Source organism: Haliotis rufescens, unplaced genomic scaffold (assembly GCF_023055435.1).
Source record: "Haliotis rufescens isolate VD_foot unplaced genomic scaffold, xgHalRufe1.0.p SCAF_16, whole genome shotgun sequence".
NCBI lineage: Eukaryota > Metazoa > Mollusca > Gastropoda > Lepetellida > Haliotidae > Haliotis > Haliotis rufescens.
The window spans coordinates 31395751-31420644 of NW_025963846.1; the positions used below are offsets into that span (position 1 = coordinate 31395751).

Here is a 24894-nt window from a genome sequence, read left to right on the forward strand (position 1 = left end):
AGCAGTGATATTGGGCTAGTATATATGAGGAAGTTGCCCAGCAGTGATTGATGGGCTAGTATATATGCATAAAATAAATAGCAGTGGTGTGTGGCTAGTATATATGTGGAAGTTGACCAGCCGTGATATTGGGCTAGTATTCATGTCGAAGTTGACCAACAGGGATATTGGGCTAGTATATATGTGGAAGTTGACCAGCCGTGATATTGGGCTAGTATATATGAGGAAGTTGACCAGCAGTGATATGGGGCTAGTATATATGTGGAAGTTCACCAGCAGTGATTGATGAGCTAGTATTTATGTGGAAGTTCACCAGCAGTGATTGATGAGCTAGTATTTATGTGGAAGTTCACCAGCAGTGATTGATGAGCTAGTATTTATGTGGAAGTTCACCAGCAGTGATTGATGAGCTAGTATATATGTGGAAGTTCACCAGCAGTGATTGATGAGCTAGTAAATATGTGGAAGTTCACCAGCTGTGATTTGGGGCTAGTATATATGTGGAAGTTGACCAGCAGTGATATTGGGCTATTATATATGTGGAATTTGACCAGCAGTGTTGTTTGGCTAGTATATATGTGGAAGTTGACCAGCAGTGTTGTTTGGCTAGTATATATGTGGAAGTTGACCAGCAGTGGTGTGTAGCTAGTATATATGTGTAAGTTGAACAGAAGTGATTTAAGGCTAGTTTATATGTGGAAGTTGACCAGCAGTTATATTGTACTAGTATATATGTGGAAGTTGACCAGCCGTGATATTGGGCTAGTATATATGTGTAAGTTGACCAGCAGTGATATTGGGCTAGTATATATGTGTAAGTTGACCAGCAGTGGTGTGTGGCTAGTATATATGTGGAAGTTGACCAGCAGTGATATTTGGCTAGTATATATGTGGAAGTTGACCAGCAGTGATTTTGGGCTAGTACACATGTGGAAGTTGACCAGCAGTGATTATGGGCTGGTATATATGTGGAAGTTGACCAGCAGTGATATTGGGCTAGTAAATATGTGGAAGTTGACCAGCAGTGATATTGGGCTAGTAAATATGTGGAAGTTGACCAGCAGTGATTTAAGGCTAGTATATATGTGGAAGTTGACTAGCAGTGATATTGGGCTAGTATATATTTGGAAGTTGACCAGCAGTGATATCGGGCTAGTATATATGTGGAAGTTGACCAGCAGTGGTGTGTGGCTAGTATACATGTGGAAGTTGACCAGCAGTGATATTGGGCTAGTATATATGTAGAAGTTGACTAGCAGTGGTGTTGGGCTAGTATATATGTGGAAGTTGACCAGCAGTGGTGTTGGGCTAATATATATGTGGAAGTTGACCAGCAGTGATATTGGGCTAGTATATATGTGTAAGTTGACCAGCAACTATATTGGGCTAGTAAATATGTGGAAGTTGACCAGCAGTGATTTTAGGCTAGTATATATTTTGAAGTTGACCAGCAGTGATATTGGGCTAGTATATATGTGGAAGTTGACCAGCAGTGATTTTAGGCTAGTATATATTTTGAAGTTGGCCAGCAGTGATATTGGGCTAGTATATATGTGGAAGTTGACCAGTAGTGATTTAAGGCCAGTATATATGTGGAAGTTGACCAGCAGTGATATTGGGCTAGTATATATGTGGATGTTGACCAGCAGTGATATTGGGCTAGTATATATGTGGAAGTTGACCAGCAGTGATATGGGGCTAGTATATATGTGGATGTTGACCAGCAGTGATATTGGGCTAGTATATATGTGGAAGTTGACCAGCAGTGGTCTGTGGCCAGTATATGTGTGGAAGTTGACCAGCAGTGATACTGGGCTAGTATATATGTTGAAGTTGACCAGCAGTGATATTGGGCTAGTATATATGTGTAAGTTGATCAGCAGTGATGTTGGGCTAGTATATATGTGGAAGTTGACCGGCAGTGGTGTGTGGCCAGTATATATTTGGAAAACGACTAGCAATGATATGGTGCTAGTATATATGTGAAAGTTGCCTAGAAGTGGTGTGTGGCTAGTATATGTGTGTAAGTTGACCAGCAGTGACATTGAGCTAGTATATATGAGGAGGTTGACTGGCATTGTTTTGAGGCTAGTATATATGTGTAAGTTGACCAGCAGTGGTGTATGGCGAGTATTATGTGTAAGTTGACTAACAGTGGTGTGTGGCTAGTATTTATGTGGAAATGACGAGCAATGATATGGTGCTAGTATATATGTGGAAGTTGACTAGCAGAGGTATGTGGCTGGTATATATGAGGAAGCAATGGTATATCGTTACATTTTCGATGTGTTCTTTGAAATTTCTGCATTCTGATTAGTTGAATTGGTCACGTGTTGTTGCATTTTTATCATACCCTTCGTTCATTAGCTACTGAATTTGTAGGCGTGTCAAGTTATGTGCATAAATTAAACAGTCACCTGCTACATGTCACGCCACAGGATGTAATTCTGTTTCGCAGTAAGGCGACGTTCACGTGTCTACCTTCCGTCTTTCTAATTTCACTTGAAATTATTCAAATAATGGGGAACTAAACGTGATTCGGTTCTTAAATAAAAATAAAGAAACTATGGAAGGTCCATGACCACGAATGTAGGAATGAATAATTAGTTATAGGAGCAAGTACGCACTTTACTATTTTAAGTACCACGAATATTGGTCTACGACAACGAAAGTAAAAGTGTGTCTTGCGCCAACGAACGAAAAGCCTACTCCGACGCGGATTCATACAGTTTGCACATCGGTTTTTCGATTCATATCTCAATGAACCGGAAAAAATACTCAGTCAAACCTTATTCCTAGAAAAAAATGTAGAATTTCACTAGCGATGGTGTCAAGCTAGTATATGTTAGGAAGTTGACTAGCAGTGATGTGTGGCTAGTAGACATGTAAGTTGACAAGCACTGGTGTGTGGGTAGCATATATGTGGAAGTTGACTAGCAGAGGTGTGTGTCTAGTATATGTGTGGAAGTTGACTAGCAGTGGTTAGGGGCGACATTGTAGCTATCGCTGCAATGAAAATGCATCAAAATGCTTTGCAGACCATTGTGACGTCATTAGTTACCATGACGTCACAATCAAATGACATCTCTAATGGCTCTGCTAGTGAAGCTGTTAGCAGTTCTTTTTACACATAAGACACTGCTTATTACTGTCTACAAACTGAAAAAGGTGGAAGAATGATGTTGGATGATAAATAAAATCTCACCTTTGGGTAGTTGAGTCATAAGCGCATACGGTCGTCCCGATTCTTTATATCGATATTTCAATCACTCCATATTTTATCCACAATGAGTTGATGAGACTTGCAAATTTCGCTTCCTCCTCTACCCTATGCCGCTCTCGCCAACAGCAGTGGCTGCACACACACACAGAGGCGACGCGAAATGTCAACAGATCCTTTAACACTTTGTAACTGAGTATAAAAGGAACGGTTTTCATATTTTACCAAAATATACAAACACTCTTGATGACAAAGGTTCATTTCGATTATACCTGTCAAGCAATATAGCCAAGAAGCCATGTATGTGTGTGCCTTCACTGTTAGATTATACCTGTCAAGCAATATAGCCAAGAAGCCATGTATGTGTGTGCCTTCACTGTTAGATTATACCTGTCAAGCAATATAGCCAAGAAGCCATGTATGTGTGTGCCTTCACTGTTAGATTATACCTGTCAAGCAATATAGCCAAGAAGCCATGTATGTGTGTGCCTTCACTGTTAGATTATACCTGTCAAGCAATATAGCCAAGAAGCCATGTATGTGTGTGCCTTCACTGTTAGATTATACCTGTCAAGCAATATAGCCAAGAAGCCATGTATGTGTGTGCCTTCACTGTTAGATTATACCTGTCAAGCAATATAGCCAAGAAGCCATGTATGTGTGTGCCTTCATTGTTAGATTATACCTGTCAAGCAATATAGCCAAGAAGCCATGTATGTGTGTGCCTTCACTGTTAGATTATACCTGTCAAGCAATATAGCCAAGAAGCCATGTATGTGTGTGCCTTCACTGTTAGATTATACCTGTCAAGCAATATAGCCAAGAAGCCATGTATGTGTGTGCCTTCATTGTTAGATTATACCTGTCAAGCAATATAGCCAAGAAGCCATGTATGTGTGTGCCTTCATTGTTAGATTATACCTGTCAAGCAATATAGCCAAGAAGCCATGTATGTGTGTGCCTTCACTGTTAGATTATACCTGTCAAGCAATATAGCCAAGAAGCCATGTATGTGTGTGCCTTCATTGTTAGATTATACCTGTCAAGCAATATAGCCAAGAAGCCATGTATGTGTGTGCCTTCACTGTTAGATTATACCTGTCAAGCAATATAGCCAAGAAGCCATGTATGTGTGTGCCTTCACTGTTAGATTATACCTGTCAAGCAATATAGCCAAGAAGCCATGTATGTGTGTGCCTTCACTGTTAGATTATACCTGTCAAGCAATATAGCCAAGAAGCCATGTATGTGTGTGCCTTCACTGTTAGATTATACCTGTCAAGCAATATAGCCAAGAAGCCATGTATGTGTGTGCCTTCACTGTTAGATTATACCTGTCAAGCAATATAGCCAAGAAGCCATGTATGTGTGTGCCTTCACTGTTAGATTATACCTGTCAAGCAATATAGCCAAGAAGCCATGTATGTGTGTGCCTTCACTGTTAGATTATACCTGTCAAGCAATATAGCCAAGAAGCCATGTATGTGTGTGCCTTCACTGTTAGATTATACCTGTCAAGCAATATAGCCAAGAAGCCATGTATGTGTGTGCCTTCACTGTTAGATTATACCTGTCAAGCAATATAGCCAAGAAGCCATGTATGTGTGTGCCTTCACTGTTAGATTACACCTGTCAAGCAATATAGCCAAGAAGCCATGTATGTGTGTGCCTTCATTGTTAGATTATACCTGTCAAGCAATATAGCCAAGAAGCCATGTATGTGTGTGCCTTCATTGTTAGATTATACCTGTCAAGCAATATAGCCAAGAAGCCATGTATGTGTGTGCCTTCATTGTTAGATTATACCTGTCAAGCAATATAGCCAAGAAGCCATGTATGTGTGTGCCTTCATTGTTAGATTATACCTGTCAAGCAATATAGCCAAGAAGCCATGTGTGTGTGTGCCTTCACTGTTAGATTATACCTGTCAAGCAATATAGCCAAGAAGCCATGTATGTGTGTGCCTTCACTGTTAGATTATACCTGTCAAGCAATATAGCCAAGAAGCCATGTATGTGTGTGCCTTCATTGTTAGATTATACCTGTCAAGCAATATAGCCAAGAAGCCATGTATGTGTGTGCCTTCATTGTTAGATTATACCTGTCAAGCAATATAGCCAAGAAGCCATGTGTGTGTGTGCCTTCACTGTTAGATTATACCTGTCAAGCAATATAGCCAAGAAGTCATGTATGTGTGTGCCTTCACTGTTAGATTATACCTGTCAAGCAATATAGCCAAGAAGCCATGTATGTGTGTGCCTTCACTGTTAGATTATACCTGTCAAGCAATATAGCCAAGAAGCCATGTGTGTGTGTGCCTTCATTGTTAGATTATACCTGTCAAGCAATATAGCCAAGAAGCCATGTATGTGTGTGCCTTCATTGTTAGATTATACCTGTCAAGCAATATAGCCAAGAAGCCATGTATGTGTGTGCCTTCACTGTTAGATTATACCTGTCAAGCAATATAGCCAAGAAGCCATGTATGTGTGTGCCTTCACTGTTAGATTATACCTGTCAAGCAATATAGCCAAGAAGCCATGTATGTGTGTGCCTTCACTGTTAGATTATACCTGTCAAGCAATATAGCCAAGAAGCCATGTATGTGTGTGCCTTCATTGTTAGATTATACCTGTCAAGCAATATAGCCAAGAAGCCATGTATGTGTGTGCCTTCACTGTTAGATTATACCTGTCAAGCAATATAGCCAAGAAGCCATGTATGTGTGTGCCTTCATTGTTAGATTATACCTGTCAAGCAATATAGCCAAGAAGCCATGTGTGTGTGTGCCTTCACTGTTAGATTATACCTGTCAAGCAATATAGCCAAGAAGCCATGTATGTGTGTGCCTTCACTGTTAGATTATACCTGTCAAGCAATATAGCCAAGAAGCCATGTATGTGTGTGCCTTCACTGTTAGATTATACCTGTCAAGCAATATAGCCAAGAAGCCATGTATGTGTGTGCCTTCACTGTTAGATTATACCTGTCAAGCAATATAGCCAAGAAGCCATGTATGTGTGTGCCTTCATTGTTAGATTATACCTGTCAAGCAATATAGCCAAGAAGCCATGTATGTGTGTGCCTTCACTGTTAGATTATACCTGTCAAGCAATATAGCCAAGAAGCCATGTATGTGTGTGCCTTCACTGTTAGATTATACCTGTCAAGCAATATAGCCAAGAAGCCATGTATGTGTGTGCCTTCACTGTTAGATTATACCTGTCAAGCAATATAGCCAAGAAGCCATGTATGTGTGTGCCTTCACTGTTAGATTATACCTGTCAAGCAATATAGCCAAGAAGCCATGTATGTGTGTGCCTTCATTGTTAGATTATACCTGTCAAGCAATATAGCCAAGAAGCCATGTATGTGTGTGCCTTCACTGTTAGATTATACCTGTCAAGCAATATAGCCAAGAAGCCATGTATGTGTGTGCCTTCACTGTTAGATTATACCTGTCAAGCAATATAGCCAAGAAGCCATGTATGTGTGTGCCTTCATTGTTAGATTATACCTGTCAAGCAATATAGCCAAGAAGCCATGTATGTGTGTGCCTTCACTGTTAGATTATACCTGTCAAGCAATATAGCCAAGAAGCCATGTATGTGTGTGCCTTCACTGTTAGATTATACCTGTCAAGCAATATAGCCAAGAAGCCATGTATGTGTGTGCCTTCACTGTTAGATTATACCTGTCAAGCAATATAGCCAAGAAGCCATGTATGTGTGTGCCTTCACTGTTAGATTATACCTGTCAAGCAATATAGCCAAGAAGCCATGTATGTGTGTGCCTTCACTGTTAGATTATACCTGTCAAGCAATATAGCCAAGAAGCCATGTATGTGTGTGCCTTCATTGTTAGATTATACCTGTCAAGCAATATAGCCAAGAAGCCATGTATGTGTGTGCCTTCACTGTTAGATTATACCTGTCAAGCAATATAGCCAAGAAGCCATGTATGTGTGTGCCTTCACTGTTAGATTATACCTGTCAAGCAATATAGCCAAGAAGCCATGTGTGTGTGTGCCTTCATTGTTAGATTATACCTGTCAAGCAATATAGCCAAGAAGCCATGTATGTGTGTGCCTTCACTGTTAGATTATACCTGTCAAGCAATATAGCCAAGAAGCCATGTATGTGTGTGCCTTCACTGTTAGATTATACCTGTCAAGCAATATAGCCAAGAAGCCATGTATGTGTGTGCCTTCACTGTTAGATTATACCTGTCAAGCAATATAGCCAAGAAGCCATGTATGTGTGTGCCTTCACTGTTAGATTATACCTGTCAAGCAATATAGCCAAGAAGCCATGTGTGTGTGTGCCTTCACTGTTAGATTACACCTGTCAAGCAATATAGCCAAGAAGCCATGTATGTGTGTGCCTTCACTGTTAGATTATACCTGTCAAGCAATATAGCCAAGAAGCCATGTATGTGTGTGCCTTCATTGTTAGATTATACCTGTCAAGCAATATAGCCAAGAAGCCATGTATGTGTGTGCCTTCATTGTTAGATTATACCTGTCAAGCAATATAGCCAAGAAGCCATGTATGTGTGTGCCTTCATTGTTAGATTATACCTGTCAAGCAATATAGCCAAGAAGCCATGTATGTGTGTGCCTTCATTGTTAGATTATACCTGTCAAGCAATATAGCCAAGAAGCCATGTATGTGTGTGCCTTCATTGTTAGATTATACCTGTCAAGCAATATAGCCAAGAAGCCATGTATGTGTGTGCCTTCATTGTTAGATTATACCTGTCAAGCAATATAGCCAAGAAGCCATGTATGTGTGTGCCTTCATTGTTAGATTATACCTGTCAAGCAATATAGCCAAGAAGCCATGTATGTGTGTGCCTTCATTGTTAGATTATACCTGTCAAGCAATATAGCCAAGAAGCCATGTATGTGTGTGCCTTCATTGTTAGATTATACCTGTCAAGCAATATAGCCAAGAAGCCATGTATGTGTGTGCCTTCACTGTTAGATTATACCTGTCAAGCAATATAGCCAAGAAGCCATGTATGTGTGTGCCTTCACTGTTAGATTATACCTGTCAAGCAATATAGCCAAGAAGCCATGTATGTGTGTGCCTTCATTGTTAGATTATACCTGTCAAGCAATATAGCCAAGAAGCCATGTATGTGTGTGCCTTCATTGTTAGATTATACCTGTCAAGCAATATAGCCAAGAAGCCATGTGTGTGTGTGCCTTCATTGTTAGATTATACCTGTCAAGCAATATAGCCAAGAAGCCATGTATGTGTGTGCCTTCATTGTTAGATTATACCTGTCAAGCAATATAGCCAAGAAGCCATGTATGTGTGTGCCTTCATTGTTAGATTATACCTGTCAAGCAATATAGCCAAGAAGCCATGTATGTGTGTGCCTTCACTGTTAGATTATACCTGTCAAGCAATATAGCCAAGAAGCCATGTATGTGTGTGCCTTCACTGTTAGATTATACCTGTCAAGCAATATAGCCAAGAAGCCATGTATGTGTGTGCCTTCACTGTTAGATTATACCTGTCAAGCAATATAGCCAAGAAGCCATGTATGTGTGTGCCTTCACTGTTAGATTATACCTGTCAAGCAATATAGCCAAGAAGCCATGTATGTGTGTGCCTTCATTGTTAGATTATACCTGTCAAGCAATATAGCCAAGAAGCCATGTATGTGTGTGCCTTCACTGTTAGATTATACCTGTCAAGCAATATAGCCAAGAAGCCATGTATGTGTGTGCCTTCACTGTTAGATTATACCTGTCAAGCAATATAGCCAAGAAGCCATGTGTGTGTGTGCCTTCACTGTTAGATTATACCTGTCAAGCAATATAGCCAAGAAGCCATGTATGTGTGTGCCTTCATTGTTAGATTATACCTGTCAAGCAATATAGCCAAGAAGCCATGTATGTGTGTGCCTTCACTGTTAGATTATACCTGTCAAGCAATATAGCCAAGAAGCCATGTATGTGTGTGCCTTCACTGTTAGATTATACCTGTCAAGCAATATAGCCAAGAAGCCATGTATGTGTGTGCCTTCATTGTTAGATTATACCTGTCAAGCAATATAGCCAAGAAGCCATGTATGTGTGTGCCTTCATTGTTAGATTATACCTGTCAAGCAATATAGCCAAGAAGCCATGTATGTGTGTGCCTTCACTGTTAGATTATACCTGTCAAGCAATATAGCCAAGAAGCCATGTATGTGTGTGCCTTCATTGTTAGATTATACCTGTCAAGCAATATAGCCAAGAAGCCATGTATGTGTGTGCCTTCATTGTTAGATTATACCTGTCAAGCAATATAGCCAAGAAGCCATGTATGTGTGTGCCTTCACTGTTAGATTATACCTGTCAAGCAATATAGCCAAGAAGCCATGTATGTGTGTGCCTTCACTGTTAGATTATACCTGTCAAGCAATATAGCCAAGAAGCCATGTATGTGTGTGCCTTCATTGTTAGATTATACCTGTCAAGCAATATAGCCAAGAAGCCATGTATGTGTGTGCCTTCACTGTTAGATTATACCTGTCAAGCAATATAGCCAAGAAGCCATGTATGTGTGTGCCTTCATTGTTAGATTATACCTGTCAAGCAATATAGCCAAGAAGCCATGTATGTGTGTGCCTTCACTGTTAGATTATACCTGTCAAGCAATATAGCCAAGAAGCCATGTATGTGTGTGCCTTCACTGTTAGATTATACCTGTCAAGCAATATAGCCAAGAAGCCATGTATGTGTGTGCCTTCACTGTTAGATTATACCTGTCAAGCAATATAGCCAAGAAGCCATGTATGTGTGTGCCTTCATTGTTAGATTATACCTGTCAAGCAATATAGCCAAGAAGCCATGTATGTGTGTGCCTTCACTGTTAGATTATACCTGTCAAGCAATATAGCCAAGAAGCCATGTATGTGTGTGCCTTCACTGTTAGATTATACCTGTCAAGCAATATAGCCAAGAAGCCATGTATGTGTGTGCCTTCATTGTTAGATTATACCTGTCAAGCAATATAGCCAAGAAGCCATGTATGTGTGTGCCTTCACTGTTAGATTATACCTGTCAAGCAATATAGCCAAGAAGCCATGTATGTGTGTGCCTTCATTGTTAGATTATACCTGTCAAGCAATATAGCCAAGAAGCCATGTATGTGTGTGCCTTCACTGTTAGATTATACCTGTCAAGCAATATAGCCAAGAAGCCATGTATGTGTGTGCCTTCACTGTTAGATTATACCTGTCAAGCAATATAGCCAAGAAGCCATGTATGTGTGTGCCTTCACTGTTAGATTATACCTGTCAAGCAATATAGCCAAGAAGCCATGTATGTGTGTGCCTTCACTGTTAGATTATACCTGTCAAGCAATATAGCCAAGAAGCCATGTATGTGTGTGCCTTCACTGTTAGATTATACCTGTCAAGCAATATAGCCAAGAAGCCATGTATGTGTGTGCCTTCACTGTTAGATTATACCTGTCAAGCAATATAGCCAAGAAGCCATGTATGTGTGTGCCTTCACTGTTAGATTATACCTGTCAAGCAATATAGCCAAGAAGCCATGTATGTGTGTGCCTTCACTGTTAGATTATACCTGTCAAGCAATATAGCCAAGAAGCCATGTATGTGTGTGCCTTCACTGTTAGATTATACCTGTCAAGCAATATAGCCAAGAAGCCATGTATGTGTGTGCCTTCACTGTTAGATTATACCTGTCAAGCAATATAGCCAAGAAGCCATGTATGTGTGTGCCTTCATTGTTAGATTATACCTGTCAAGCAATATAGCCAAGAAGCCATGTATGTGTGTGCCTTCACTGTTAGATTATACCTGTCAAGCAATATAGCCAAGAAGCCATGTATGTGTGTGCCTTCACTGTTAGATTATACCTGTCAAGCAATATAGCCAAGAAGCCATGTATGTGTGTGCCTTCATTGTTAGATTATACCTGTCAAGCAATATAGCCAAGAAGCCATGTATGTGTGTGCCTTCACTGTTAGATTATACCTGTCAAGCAATATAGCCAAGAAGCCATGTATGTGTGTGCCTTCACTGTTAGATTATACCTGTCAAGCAATATAGCCAAGAAGCCATGTATGTGTGTGCCTTCACTGTTAGATTATACCTGTCAAGCAATATAGCCAAGAAGCCATGTATGTGTGTGCCTTCACTGTTAGATTATACCTGTCAAGCAATATAGCCAAGAAGCCATGTATGTGTGTGCCTTCACTGTTAGATTATACCTGTCAAGCAATATAGCCAAGAAGCCATGTATGTGTGTGCCTTCACTGTTAGATTATACCTGTCAAGCAATATAGCCAAGAAGCCATGTATGTGTGTGCCTTCACTGTTAGATTATACCTGTCAAGCAATATAGCCAAGAAGCCATGTATGTGTGTGCCTTCACTGTTAGATTATACCTGTCAAGCAATATAGCCAAGAAGCCATGTATGTGTGTGCCTTCACTGTTAGATTATACCTGTCAAGCAATATAGCCAAGAAGCCATGTATGTGTGTGCCTTCATTGTTAGATTATACCTGTCAAGCAATATAGCCAAGAAGCCATGTATGTGTGTGCCTTCACTGTTAGATTATACCTGTCAAGCAATATAGCCAAGAAGCCATGTATGTGTGTGCCTTCATTGTTAGATTATACCTGTCAAGCAATATAGCCAAGAAGCCATGTATGTGTGTGCCTTCACTGTTAGATTATACCTGTCAAGCAATATAGCCAAGAAGCCATGTATGTGTGTGCCTTCACTGTTAGATTATACCTGTCAAGCAATATAGCCAAGAAGCCATGTATGTGTGTGCCTTCACTGTTAGATTACACCTGTCAAGCAATATAGCCAAGAAGCCATGTATGTGTGTGCCTTCATTGTTAGATTATACCTGTCAAGCAATATAGCCAAGAAGCCATGTATGTGTGTGCCTTCACTGTTAGATTATACCTGTCAAGCAATATAGCCAAGAAGCCATGTATGTGTGTGCCTTCACTGTTAGATTATACCTGTCAAGCAATATAGCCAAGAAGCCATGTATGTGTGTGCCTTCACTGTTAGATTACACCTGTCAAGCAATATAGCCAAGAAGCCATGTATGTGTGTGCCTTCACTGTTAGATTATACCTGTCAAGCAATATAGCCAAGAAGCCATGTATGTGTGTGCCTTCACTGTTAGATTATACCTGTCAAGCAATATAGCCAAGAAGCCATGTATGTGTGTGCCTTCACTGTTAGATTATACCTGTCAAGCAATATAGCCAAGAAGCCATGTATGTGTGTGCCTTCACTGTTAGATTATACCTGTCAAGCAATATAGCCAAGAAGCCATGTATGTGTGTGCCTTCACTGTTAGATTATACCTGTCAAGCAATATAGCCAAGAAGCCATGTATGTGTGTGCCTTCATTGTTAGATTATACCTGTCAAGCAATATAGCCAAGAAGCCATGTATGTGTGTGCCTTCACTGTTAGATTATACCTGTCAAGCAATATAGCCAAGAAGCCATGTATGTGTGTGCCTTCACTGTTAGATTATACCTGTCAAGCAATATAGCCAAGAAGCCATGTGTGTGTGTGCCTTCACTGTTAGATTATACCTGTCAAGCAATATAGCCAAGAAGCCATGTATGTGTGTGCCTTCACTGTTAGATTATACCTGTCAAGCAATATAGCCAAGAAGCCATGTATGTGTGTGCCTTCACTGTTAGATTATACCTGTCAAGCAATATAGCCAAGAAGCCATGTATGTGTGTGCCTTCATTGTTAGATTATACCTGTCAAGCAATATAGCCAAGAAGCCATGTATGTGTGTGCCTTCACTGTTAGATTATACCTGTCAAGCAATATAGCCAAGAAGCCATGTATGTGTGTGCCTTCACTGTTAGATTATACCTGTCAAGCAATATAGCCAAGAAGCCATGTATGTGTGTGCCTTCACTGTTAGATTATACCTGTCAAGCAATATAGCCAAGAAGCCATGTGTGTGTGTGCCTTCACTGTTAGATTATACCTGTCAAGCAATATAGCCAAGAAGCCATGTATGTGTGTGCCTTCATTGTTAGATTATACCTGTCAAGCAATATAGCCAAGAAGCCATGTATGTGTGTGCCTTCATTGTTAGATTATACCTGTCAAGCAATATAGCCAAGAAGCCATGTATGTGTGTGCCTTCACTGTTAGATTATACCTGTCAAGCAATATAGCCAAGAAGCCATGTATGTGTGTGCCTTCACTGTTAGATTATACCTGTCAAGCAATATAGCCAAGAAGCCATGTATGTGTGTGCCTTCACTGTTAGATTATACCTGTCAAGCAATATAGCCAAGAAGCCATGTATGTGTGTGCCTTCACTGTTAGATTATACCTGTCAAGCAATATAGCCAAGAAGCCATGTATGTGTGTGCCTTCACTGTTAGATTATACCTGTCAAGCAATATAGCCAAGAAGCCATGTATGTGTGTGCCTTCACTGTTAGATTATACCTGTCAAGCAATATAGCCAAGAAGCCATGTATGTGTGTGCCTTCACTGTTAGATTATACCTGTCAAGCAATATAGCCAAGAAGCCATGTATGTGTGTGCCTTCACTGTTAGATTATACCTGTCAAGCAATATAGCCAAGAAGCCATGTATGTGTGTGCCTTCACTGTTAGATTATACCTGTCAAGCAATATAGCCAAGAAGCCATGTATGTGTGTGCCTTCATTGTTAGATTATACCTGTCAAGCAATATAGCCAAGAAGCCATGTATGTGTGTGCCTTCATTGTTAGATTATACCTGTCAAGCAATATAGCCAAGAAGCCATGTATGTGTGTGCCTTCACTGTTAGATTATACCTGTCAAGCAATATAGCCAAGAAGCCATGTATGTGTGTGCCTTCACTGTTAGATTATACCTGTCAAGCAATATAGCCAAGAAGCCATGTATGTGTGTGCCTTCACTGTTAGATTATACCTGTCAAGCAATATAGCCAAGAAGCCATGTATGTGTGTGCCTTCATTGTTAGATTATACCTGTCAAGCAATATAGCCAAGAAGCCATGTATGTGTGTGCCTTCACTGTTAGATTATACCTGTCAAGCAATATAGCCAAGAAGCCATGTATGTGTGTGCCTTCATTGTTAGAAGGGTAAGTGTGAACGCTAGTGGTTAAAGAGCTGGCTCGTCACGCCGAATACCCGGGTTCGATTCCCGACACGTGTGAAGACCATTTCTGGTGTCCCCCGCCGTGATATTATTGGAATATTGCTAAAGGCGGCGTAACACCATACTCACTCACTCACTAGACTTGTGGAAAACACTTTGATGTGAAGTCTATTGATGTTCGGGAGTTAGCACAGTGGTTCATGCAACCAACACTTACACTTAAAGTCTCTGTTCGAGACCACAGTGAATATAACACCCACTGACACTATTTGTGTCCCTACAATGCTGCATAAAACTTACAGCTCTATTTAGTTGTTGTCAGACGCGACCATTCCAAACTTACAGCTCTATTTAGTTGTTGCCAGACGCGACCATTCCAAACTTACAGCTCTATTTAGTTGTTGTCAGACGCCACCATTCCAAACTTACAGCTCTATTTAGTTGTGTCAGACGCGACCATTCCAGACTTACAGCTCTATTTAGTTGTTGCCAGACGCGACCATTCCAAACTTACAGCTCTATTTAGTTGTTGCCAGACGCGACCATTCCAAACTTACAGCTCTATTTAGTTGTTGCCAGACGCGACCATTCCAAACTTACAGCTCTATTTAGTTGTTGCCAGACGCGACCATTCCAAACTTACAGCTCTATTTAGTTGTTGCCAGACGCGACCATTCCAAACTTACAGCTCTATTTAGTTGTTGCCAGACGCGACCATTCCAAACTTACAGCTCTATTTAGTTGTTGCCAGAAGCGACCATTCCAAACTTACAGCTCTATTTAGTTGTCAGACGCCACCATTCAAAACTTACAGCTCTATTTAGTTGTTGCCAGACGCGACCATTCCAAACTTACAGCTCTATTTAGTTGTTGCCAGACGCGACCATTCCAAACTTACAGCTCTATTTAGTTGTTGTCAGACGCGACCATTCCAAACTTACAGCTCTATTTAGTTGTCAGACGCGACCATTCCAAACTTACAGCTCTATTTAGTTGTTGTCAGACGCGACCATTCCAAACTTACAGCTCTATTTAGTTGTGTCAGACGCGACCATTCCAAACTTACAGCTCTATTTAGTTGTTGTCAGACGCGACCATTCCAAACTTACAGCTCTATTTAGTTGTTGCCAGACGCGACCATTCCAAACTTACAGCTCTATTTAGTTGTTGCCAGACGCGACCATTCCAGACTTACAGCTCTATTTAGTTGTTGTCAGACGCGACCATTCCAGACTTACAGCTCTATTTAGTTGTTGCCAGACGCGACCATTCCAAACTTACAGCTCTATTTAGTTGTCAGACGCGACCATTCCAAACTTACAGCTCTATTTAGTTGTTGCCAGACGCGACCATTCCAAACTTACAGCTCTATTTAGTTGTCAGACGCGACCATTCCAAACTTACAGCTCTATTTAGTTGTCAGACGCCACCATTCCAAACTTACAGCTCTATTTAGTTGTGTCAGACGCGACCATTCCAAACTTACAGCTCTATTTAGTTGTTGTCAGACGCGACCATTCCAAACTTACAGCTCTATTTAGTTGTTGTCAGACGCCACCATTCCAAACTGACAGCTCTATTTAGTTGTTGCCAGACACGACCATTCCAAACTTACAGCTCTATTTAGTTGTGTCAGACGCGACCATTCCAAACTTACAGCTCTATTTAGTTGTTGTCAGACGCGACCATTCCAGACTTACAGCTCTATTTAGTTGTTGCCAGACGCGACCATTCCAAACTTACAGCTCTATTTAGTTGTCACACGCCACCATTCCAAACTTACAGCTCTATTTAGTTGTTGCCAGACGCGACCATTCCAAACTTACAGCTCTATTTAGTTGTCAGACGCGACCATTCCAAACTTACAGCTCTATTTAGTTGTTGTCAGACGCCACCATTCCAAACTTACAGCTCTATTTAGTTGTCAGACGCGACCATTCCAAACTTACAGCTCTATTTAGTTGTTGTCAGACGCGACCATTCCAAACTTACAGCTCTATTTAGTTGTCAGACGCGACCATTCCAAACTTACAGCTCTATTTAGTTGTCAGACGCGACCATTCCAAACTTACAGCTCTATTTAGTTGTTGCCAGACGCGACCATTCCAAACTTACAGCTCTATTTAGTTGTTGTCAGACGCGACCATTCCAAACTTACAGCTCTATTTAGTTGTTGCCAGACGCGACCATTCCAAACTTACAGCTCTATTTAGTTGTCAGACGCCACCATTCCAAACTTACAGCTCTATTTAGTTGTTGTCAGACGCCACCATTCCAAACTTACAGCTCTATTTAGTTGTTGTCAGACGCGACCATTCCAAACTCACAGCTCTATTTAGTTGTTGCCAGACGCGACCATTCCAAACTTACAGCTCTATTTAGTTGTTGTCAGACGCGACCATTCCAAACTTACAGCTCTATTTAGTTGTTGCCAGACGCGACCATTCCAAACTTACAGCTCTATTTAGTTGTCAGACGCGACCATTCCAAACTTACAGCTCTATTTAGTTGTTGCCAGACGCCACCATTCCAAACTTACAGCTCTATTTAGTTGTTGTCAGACGCCACCATTCCAGACTTACAGCTCTATTTAGTTGTCAGACGCGACCATTCCAAACTTATAGCTCTATTTAGTTGTGTCAGACGAGACCATTCCAAACTTACAGCTCTATTTAGTTGTTGTCAGACGCGACCATTCCAAACTTACAGCTCTATTTAGTTGTTGTCAGACGCGACCATTCCAAACTTACAGCTCTATTTAGTTGTCAGACGCGACCATTCCAAACTTACAGCTCTATTTAGTTGTTGTCAGACGCCACCATTCCAAACTTACAGCTCTATTTAGTTGTTGTCAGACGCGACCATTCCAAACTTACAGCTCTATTTAGTTGCCAGACGCGACCATTCCAAACTTACAGCTCTATTTAGTTGTTGTCAGACGCCACCATTCCAAACTTACAGCTCTATTTAGTTGTCAGACGCGACCATTCGAAACTTACAGCTCTATTTAGTTGTTGTCAGACGCCACCATTCCAAACTTACAGCTCTATTTAGTTGTTGTCAGACGCCACCATTCCAAACTTACAGCTCTATTTAGTTGTGTCAGACGCGACCATTCCAAACTTACAGCTCTATTTAGTTGTTGTCAGACGCCACCATTCCAAACTTACAGCTCTATTTAGTTGTCAGACGCCACCATTCCAAACTTACAGCTCTATTTAGTTGTTGTCAGACGCGACCATTCCAAACTTACAGCTCTATTTAGTTGTCAGACGCGACCATTCCAAACTTACAGCTCTATTTAGTTGTCAGACGCGACCATTCCAGACTTACAGCTCTATTTAGTTGTCAGACGCCACCATTCCAAACTTACAGCTCTATTTAGTTGTTGTCAGACGCCACCATTCCAAACTTACAGCTCTATTTAGTTGTCGGACGCGACCATTCCAAACTTACAGCTCTATTTAGTTGTGTCAGACGCGACCATTCCAAACTTACAGCTCTATTTAGTTGTCAGACGCCACCATTCCAAACTTACAGCTCTATTTAGTTGTGTCAGACGCGACCATTCCAAACTTACAGCTCTATTTAGTTGTTGTCAGACGCGACCATTCCAAACTTACAGCTCTATTTAGTTGTCAGACGCGACCATTCCAAACTTACAGCTCTATTTAGTTGTTGTCAGACGCCACCATTCCAAACTTACAGCTCTATTTAGTTGTCAGACGCCACCATTCCAGACTTACAGCTCTATTTAGTTGTTGTCAGACGCGACCATTCCAAACTTACAGCTCTATTTAGTTGTCAGACGCGACCATTCGAAACTTACAGCTCTATTTAGTTGTTGTCAGACGCCACCATTCCAAACTTACAGCTCTATTTAGTTGTCAGACGCGACCATTCGAAACTTACAGCTCTATTTAGTTGTTGTCAGACGCCACCATTCCAAACTTACAGCTCTATTTAGTTGTGTCAGACGCGACCATTCCAAACTTACAGCTCTATTTAGTTGTTGTCAGACGCCACCATTCCAAACTTACAGCTCTATTTAGTTGTCAGACGCCACCATTCCAAACTTACAGCTCTATTTAGTTGTTGTCAGACGCGACCATTCCAAACTTACAGCTCTATTTAGTTGTCAGACGCGACCATTCCAAACTTACAGCTCTATTTAGTTGTCAGACGCGACCATTCCAGACTTACAGCTCTATTTAGTTGTCAGACGCCACCATTCCAAACTTACAGCTCTATTTAGTTGTTGTCAGACGCCACCATTCCAAACTTACAGCTCTATTTAGTTGTCAGACGCCACCATTCCAAACTTACAGCTCTATTTAGTTGTGTCAGACGCGACCATTCCAAACTTACAGCTCTATTTAGTTGTCAGACGCCACCATTCCAAACTTACAGCTCTATTTAGTTGTGTCAGACGCGACCATTCCAAACTTACAGCTCTATTTAGTTGTTGTCAGACGCCACCATTCCAAACTTACAGCTCTATTTAGTTGTGTCAGACGCGACCATTCCAAACTTACAGCTCTATTTAGTTGTTGTCAGACGCGACCATTCCAAACTTACAGCTCTATTTAGTTGTGTCAGACGCGACCATTCCAAACTTACAGCTCTATTTAGTTGTCAGACGCGACCATTCCAAACTTACAGCTCTATTTAGTTGTCAGACGCGACCATTCCAAACTTACAGCTCTATTTAGTTGTGTCAGACGCGACCATTCCAAACTTACAGCTCTATTTAGTTGTCAGACGCGACCATTCCAAACTTACAGCTCTATTTAGTTGTGTCAGACGCGACCATTCCAAACTTACAGCTCTATTTAGTTGTCAGACGCCACCATTCCAAACTTACAGCTCTATTTAGTTGTGTCAGACGCCACCATTCCAAACTTACAGCTCTATTTAGTTGTTGTCAGACGCGACCATTCCAAACTTACAGCTCTATTTAGTTGTTGTCAGACGCGACCATTCCAAACTTACAGCTCTATTTAGTTGTTGTCAGACGCGACCATTCCAAACTTACAGCTCTATTTAGTTGTTGTCAGACGCGACCATTCCAAACTTACAGCTCTATTTAGTTGTCAGACGCGACCATTCCAAACTTACAGCTCTATTTAGTTGTTGTCAGACGCCACCATTCCAAACTTACAGCTCTATTTAGTTGTCAGACGCCACCATTCCAAACTTACAGCTCTATTTAGTTGTTGTCAGACGCCACCATTCCAAACTTACAGCTCTATTTAGTTGTGTCAGACGCGACCATTCCAAACTTACAGCTCTATTTAGTTGTGTCAGACGCGACCATTCCAAACTTACAGCTCTATTTAGTTGTCAGACGCGACCATTCCAAACTTACAGCTCTATTTAGTTGTGTCAGACGCGACCATTCCAAACTTACAGCTCTATTTAGTTGTTGTCAGACGCGACCATTCCAAACTTACAGCTCTATTTAGTTGTTGTCAGACGCCACCATTCCAAACTTACAGCTCTATTTAGTTGTTGTCAGACGCCACCATTCATAACTTACAGCTCTATTTAGTTGTGTCAGACGCCACCATTCCAAACTTACAGCTCTATTTAGTTGTTGTGAGACGCGACCATTCCAAACTTACAGCTCTATTTAGTTGTCAGACGCCACCATTCCAAACTTACAGCTCTATTTAGTTGTTGTCAGACGCGACCATTCCACCCATACCGACTTCCTGGTTCCTGGTTTGGCACTTGATGAAGAGTGTTGATCATAACATCACCTTTCATGCACATATTCTGATACCAATGTAAGTGAAGATCTCAGAGAACACAGCCAGTTGTTTGTGGTGGGGTGTGGGTAGCCATGGAGCAGGATGCGCTGATGGTGCAATGTCCCGTGCTGGTTCCTGGTTCGTGCCACCACTTGAGTTAGTTCAAGAAAGTCCCACAAACTATTTGTCCAATAAATGTTTTGGAGACTTAATGATTTGGATCGTGTTTATTCAGGAAGACGCCCTGTCTCAGTTAAGTGCGCGCAGGCCATAGCTTCCTACATGGTTTGATAAGTCACCCAACTTCCCCATATTACGTTACAGATGTACTACAACATCAATGTAGAATACGTTGCCGAGACGTTGTGTGTAGTCGGCGAGGGCGTGACATCCACATGTGTCGACAGCATCAGAACCAAACCTTCAGGCGTAGATTGAAAAGTAATCACATGTCCCCTATTCGAGAGCCACGCGAGAAACATTCAGGCTTCATACTTGATGTACATGTTTGTGAGAGTGGAAGGTGTTGGGTTGTATTATGACATGGTCCGTCGTGTGGCGTGATAACCTACCTTCCCTATTTCGCAGTGACCAGTAAACCTCACCCCTCGTTATTTCTTCATGATTGGATGGTATTTATCCAATGGGGGTAAAGATTGTAGAACACGGATGTTTGTACACATTACCAGACTCGGTCAGACCGAGAGTCTAGGTTGGAAATGTCAAAATTCGAAAGATGAGAGAATTTAGAAGAAGAAAAAACTAAATCGGATAATGGTCTCGAGTGACTGCAGCAGGTTTCCTGTGTACGACTTGGGTCATGCGTTTAACCAGCAGCACATCCATCGAGAACGGTCGCCTTGCGATGACATTGTGACAGTGTGACCAAATGTGTCAATGACTAGCGATTGTCGTTCTGCTGTCATAAATTACAATAAAAACGGCAACCCCACAAGGCAGACCAGAGTGTGCTATTATTATCAGCAGGACAACGACATTGAGGGGAAACGATGGCACACATAATGAGGTCTCCGCATTCTGATCACTTGATCCACGTTAATGAGCTCCCGTTCATGGTTAATGAGGCCAATTCTGCCCAGAATCAAGATGGCGTTAATCAGGTTAATACACCTGTCGTTGGTGTTTACAAACCTACCAACAAGCTTCTAACCGAGTGGCATGCACCAACGATGTTCACCGTCCATATACTGGAACAGATATGTTTCAATCAATCAGTTTATTCGGGAATAAGGCCTCAGACCCACGTACAGATATAGTCAATTTAGTTTCACATCAAGTGCTGCATGAAATAATATTTACAGGTAAGAAGAACGAAGACAGATAGCATCTTTAACATAATTGGCTAAGTTCTCAAGACAGTTTACATCAGAATAGTTTAGCATTCTAACCAGTATGTCTTTCCGATTATTACCAATATTAAAGTCTAAATATGAGACAAACAAGAATTAAATGAATTTCATTTTCAACTGCCCTTAACTTGCACAAATGACAAAACCGGAGTGTCTTATCGCGTCATCCCTCCTTCCTGTGTTATGCATAATTCCCAGTTCTCCAATACGTAGAAGGGTAGACATACGTCGCTCTTCTTTTGATACTAATTTAATAGATACGGTTCAAGTGATAATGATGTCTTAAAACATGAAGACAGTTCTAATTTCGAGCATCCAGGCACTTCTGTTTCGTCGTCTGTAACACATACACCGTCCATACACCGACACACATCTGTTTGGTCCTCTGTTACACACACACCGTCCATACACCGACACACATCTGTTTGGTCCTCTGTTACACACACACCGTCCATACACTGATACACATCTGTTTGGTTCTCTGTTACACACACATCGTCCATACACCGACACACATCTGTTTGGTCCTCTGTTACACACACATCGTCCATACACTGACACACATCTGTTTGGTCCTCTGTTACAGACACACCGTCCATACACCGACACACATCTGTTTGGTTCTCTGTTACACACACACCGTCCATACACCGACACACATCTGTTTCGTCCTCTGTTACAGACACACCGTCCATACACCGACACACATATGTTTGGTCCTCTGTTACACATACACCGTCCATACACTGACACACATCTGTTTGGTCCTCTGTTACACACCCACCGTCCATACACTGACACACATCTGTTTGGTCCTCTGTTACACACACACCGTCCATACACTGACACACATCTGTTTGGTCCTCTGTTACAAACACACCGTCCATACACTGACACACATCTGTTTGGTCCTCTGTTACACACACACCGTCCATACACCGACACACATCTGTTTGGTCCTCTGTTACACACACACCGTCCATACACTGACACACATCTGTTTGGTCCTCTGTTACACACACACCGTCCATACACCGACACACATCTGTTTGGTCCTCTGTTACACACACACCGTCCATACACCGACACACATCTGTTTGGTCCTCTGTTACACACACACCGTCCATACACTGACACACATCTGTTTGGTCCTCTGTTACACACACACCGTCCATACACTGACACACATCTGTTTGGTCCTCTGTTACACACACACCGTCCATACACCGACACACATCTGTTTGGTCCTCTGTTACACACACACCGTCCATACACTGACACACATCTGTTTGGTCCTCTGTTACACACACACCGTCCATACACCGACACACATCTGTATATTTTTACTGTTACTTGTTCACTCAAGACAAGACGCTATACATTTAAGGTAACTGCGAACTCTAGACAATGTCATGGACCACGTAGTCCTTGAAAAGATATTTCAAAACCTATGTATGCATACATTTATTCCAAAAAATGGTTCTTATTACCTACCACCACAACCGAAATAAATTGAACTATATCCGAAATTCGTAATTCATATTCATAACGACTTAGTTTTTTTCATGCTAAACACGTTTCTTTGTACTCAATTCGGGACAATCGACTTCGTTATTTTTTTAGCACCACGTGAGACGCTCCATTCAGACTTCTGTAATGTATACACGCATACAGTAGCTGGTGCGTTCTGCCCCGTTGCGCTACTGTGCGGAGGGTATCTGCTCATTCAGTTCAGTTGTGTCTTATTCTGCGCGGCGCTTTAAAAACCGGGTACTTGTTGTATACTGATGCACGCATTGATCTGTCAGTGGCACAATTCACGCGTCTGAATAACTGTTTGCTTTTCTGCAGTGATTTTGTAATGTTTGTAGTTGAATTGTAACTTTTGAATGTTGTTTGATGACGTTGTGGGAGAATGATGACCAACTCTGAATCCATTCCAGTTTGTTTTATATAAAGCAACCTCAACAATCCGCTACTCGTTCTGTGGACTTCAGTAGTTTAGAAAAAGTATTCCATTTTCTAAAACAAGATTTGTGCTCTGTATTGTGTGACCCTAAAGATATATACTACACAAACCATCTGTTCGCAAACACATAGTGTCACTGCTATTAAATAGTGCTTCGACGTGGTATAACGAAACCTGGGCGGTCGGGTAGCCCAGTGGTTAAAGCGTTTCGCTCGTCACGCCGAAGACCCGGGTTCGCTTCCCGACATGGGTACAATGTGTGAAGCCCATTTCTGGTGTCCCCCGCCGTGATATTGCTGGAATATTGCTAAAAGCGGCGTAAAACCATACTCACTCACTCACTCACTCACTATAACGAAACCAAACTCAGGAGGGGCGGTCGGGTAGCCTAGTGGTTAAAGCTTTCGCTCGTCACGCCGAAGACCCAGGTTCGATTCCACACATGGGTACAATATGTGAAGCCCATTTCTGGTGTCCCCCGTCGTGATATTGCTGGAATATTGTTAAAAGCCGCTTAAACCATACTCACTCACTCACTTGTTTAGGAAGTAACACGTGTTGCCGCCGTGTGGACTAGTGTATGCAGACATAGATGACAACCTGAAGATACCCTGTAACAACAGAACACTGCATGGTGTGGCCATTCTATTTTCTAAAGTCATTAAATATTGTTTTTTATTTTGGCTTGAACTTTTTGAAAGCGAAAACGAACTCGTAGTCATGTTATTTTTAAAACTTTATATTCATTAATTAGGCCGTGCTAATTTCAGACAGATTTTTTGCTCTTTTTACTTGTATATGCAGGCAGTAGGTGCACGTGCACCTAGCATAAAGTGAGGGAGCGGCAGATGCCCCGGGTGTACGGGTAGCTGGCATGCGAATAGATAAAACATAATGAAACAGGGTGACATGTTTAGGAGAATAACTTCATGTGTACAGTGGTAATATACAGACGGCAGACATGTTCCTGATATGTTCGGAATCGTACAATCGACTCTTTGAATCCATATGGGAAGGGTTTTGTCGTTTGTATATATATTATCCTAAAAACGCCCTGGCCCCCGTCCAAGTGTCAAAAACACAAGAAGTGAAACGGGGACTGCCCTATAACTGAAAGCAGTAGTCTCCTCGAGAATCCGGCTTCCGTGGACTTGGGAAATCCCCCGAGGTCACTGTGACCGCATCCTAGATCGACAGCTCCAGCAGCCGGCGCGCAAGGGATGTAATCTTGGTTGGGCAGATCGTTACGTCAGCAGTTAAAGGTGTGAGACAATACCAGTGCTGTTTTTGACTGCGTTTCGTTTGCTTAACACAATAACTCTTAACTGTGACACTTCGGCACTAGGGTCAAGCAAACACGGATAAATAAGATAAGATATACATGTATTTATTGCAAAATAGATTCCATCACGGGACAGAGGCAATTATATGGACATACAC

At 41.6% G+C, this 24894-nt stretch overlaps 1 protein-coding gene across 2 annotated transcripts in view; it reads left to right on the forward strand.

Moving 5' to 3' along the window:
- LOC124113482 overlaps positions 1-24894 on the forward strand; it is a 58763-nt gene that overhangs the window by 11242 nt on the left and 22627 nt on the right. The window lies entirely within an intron of this gene.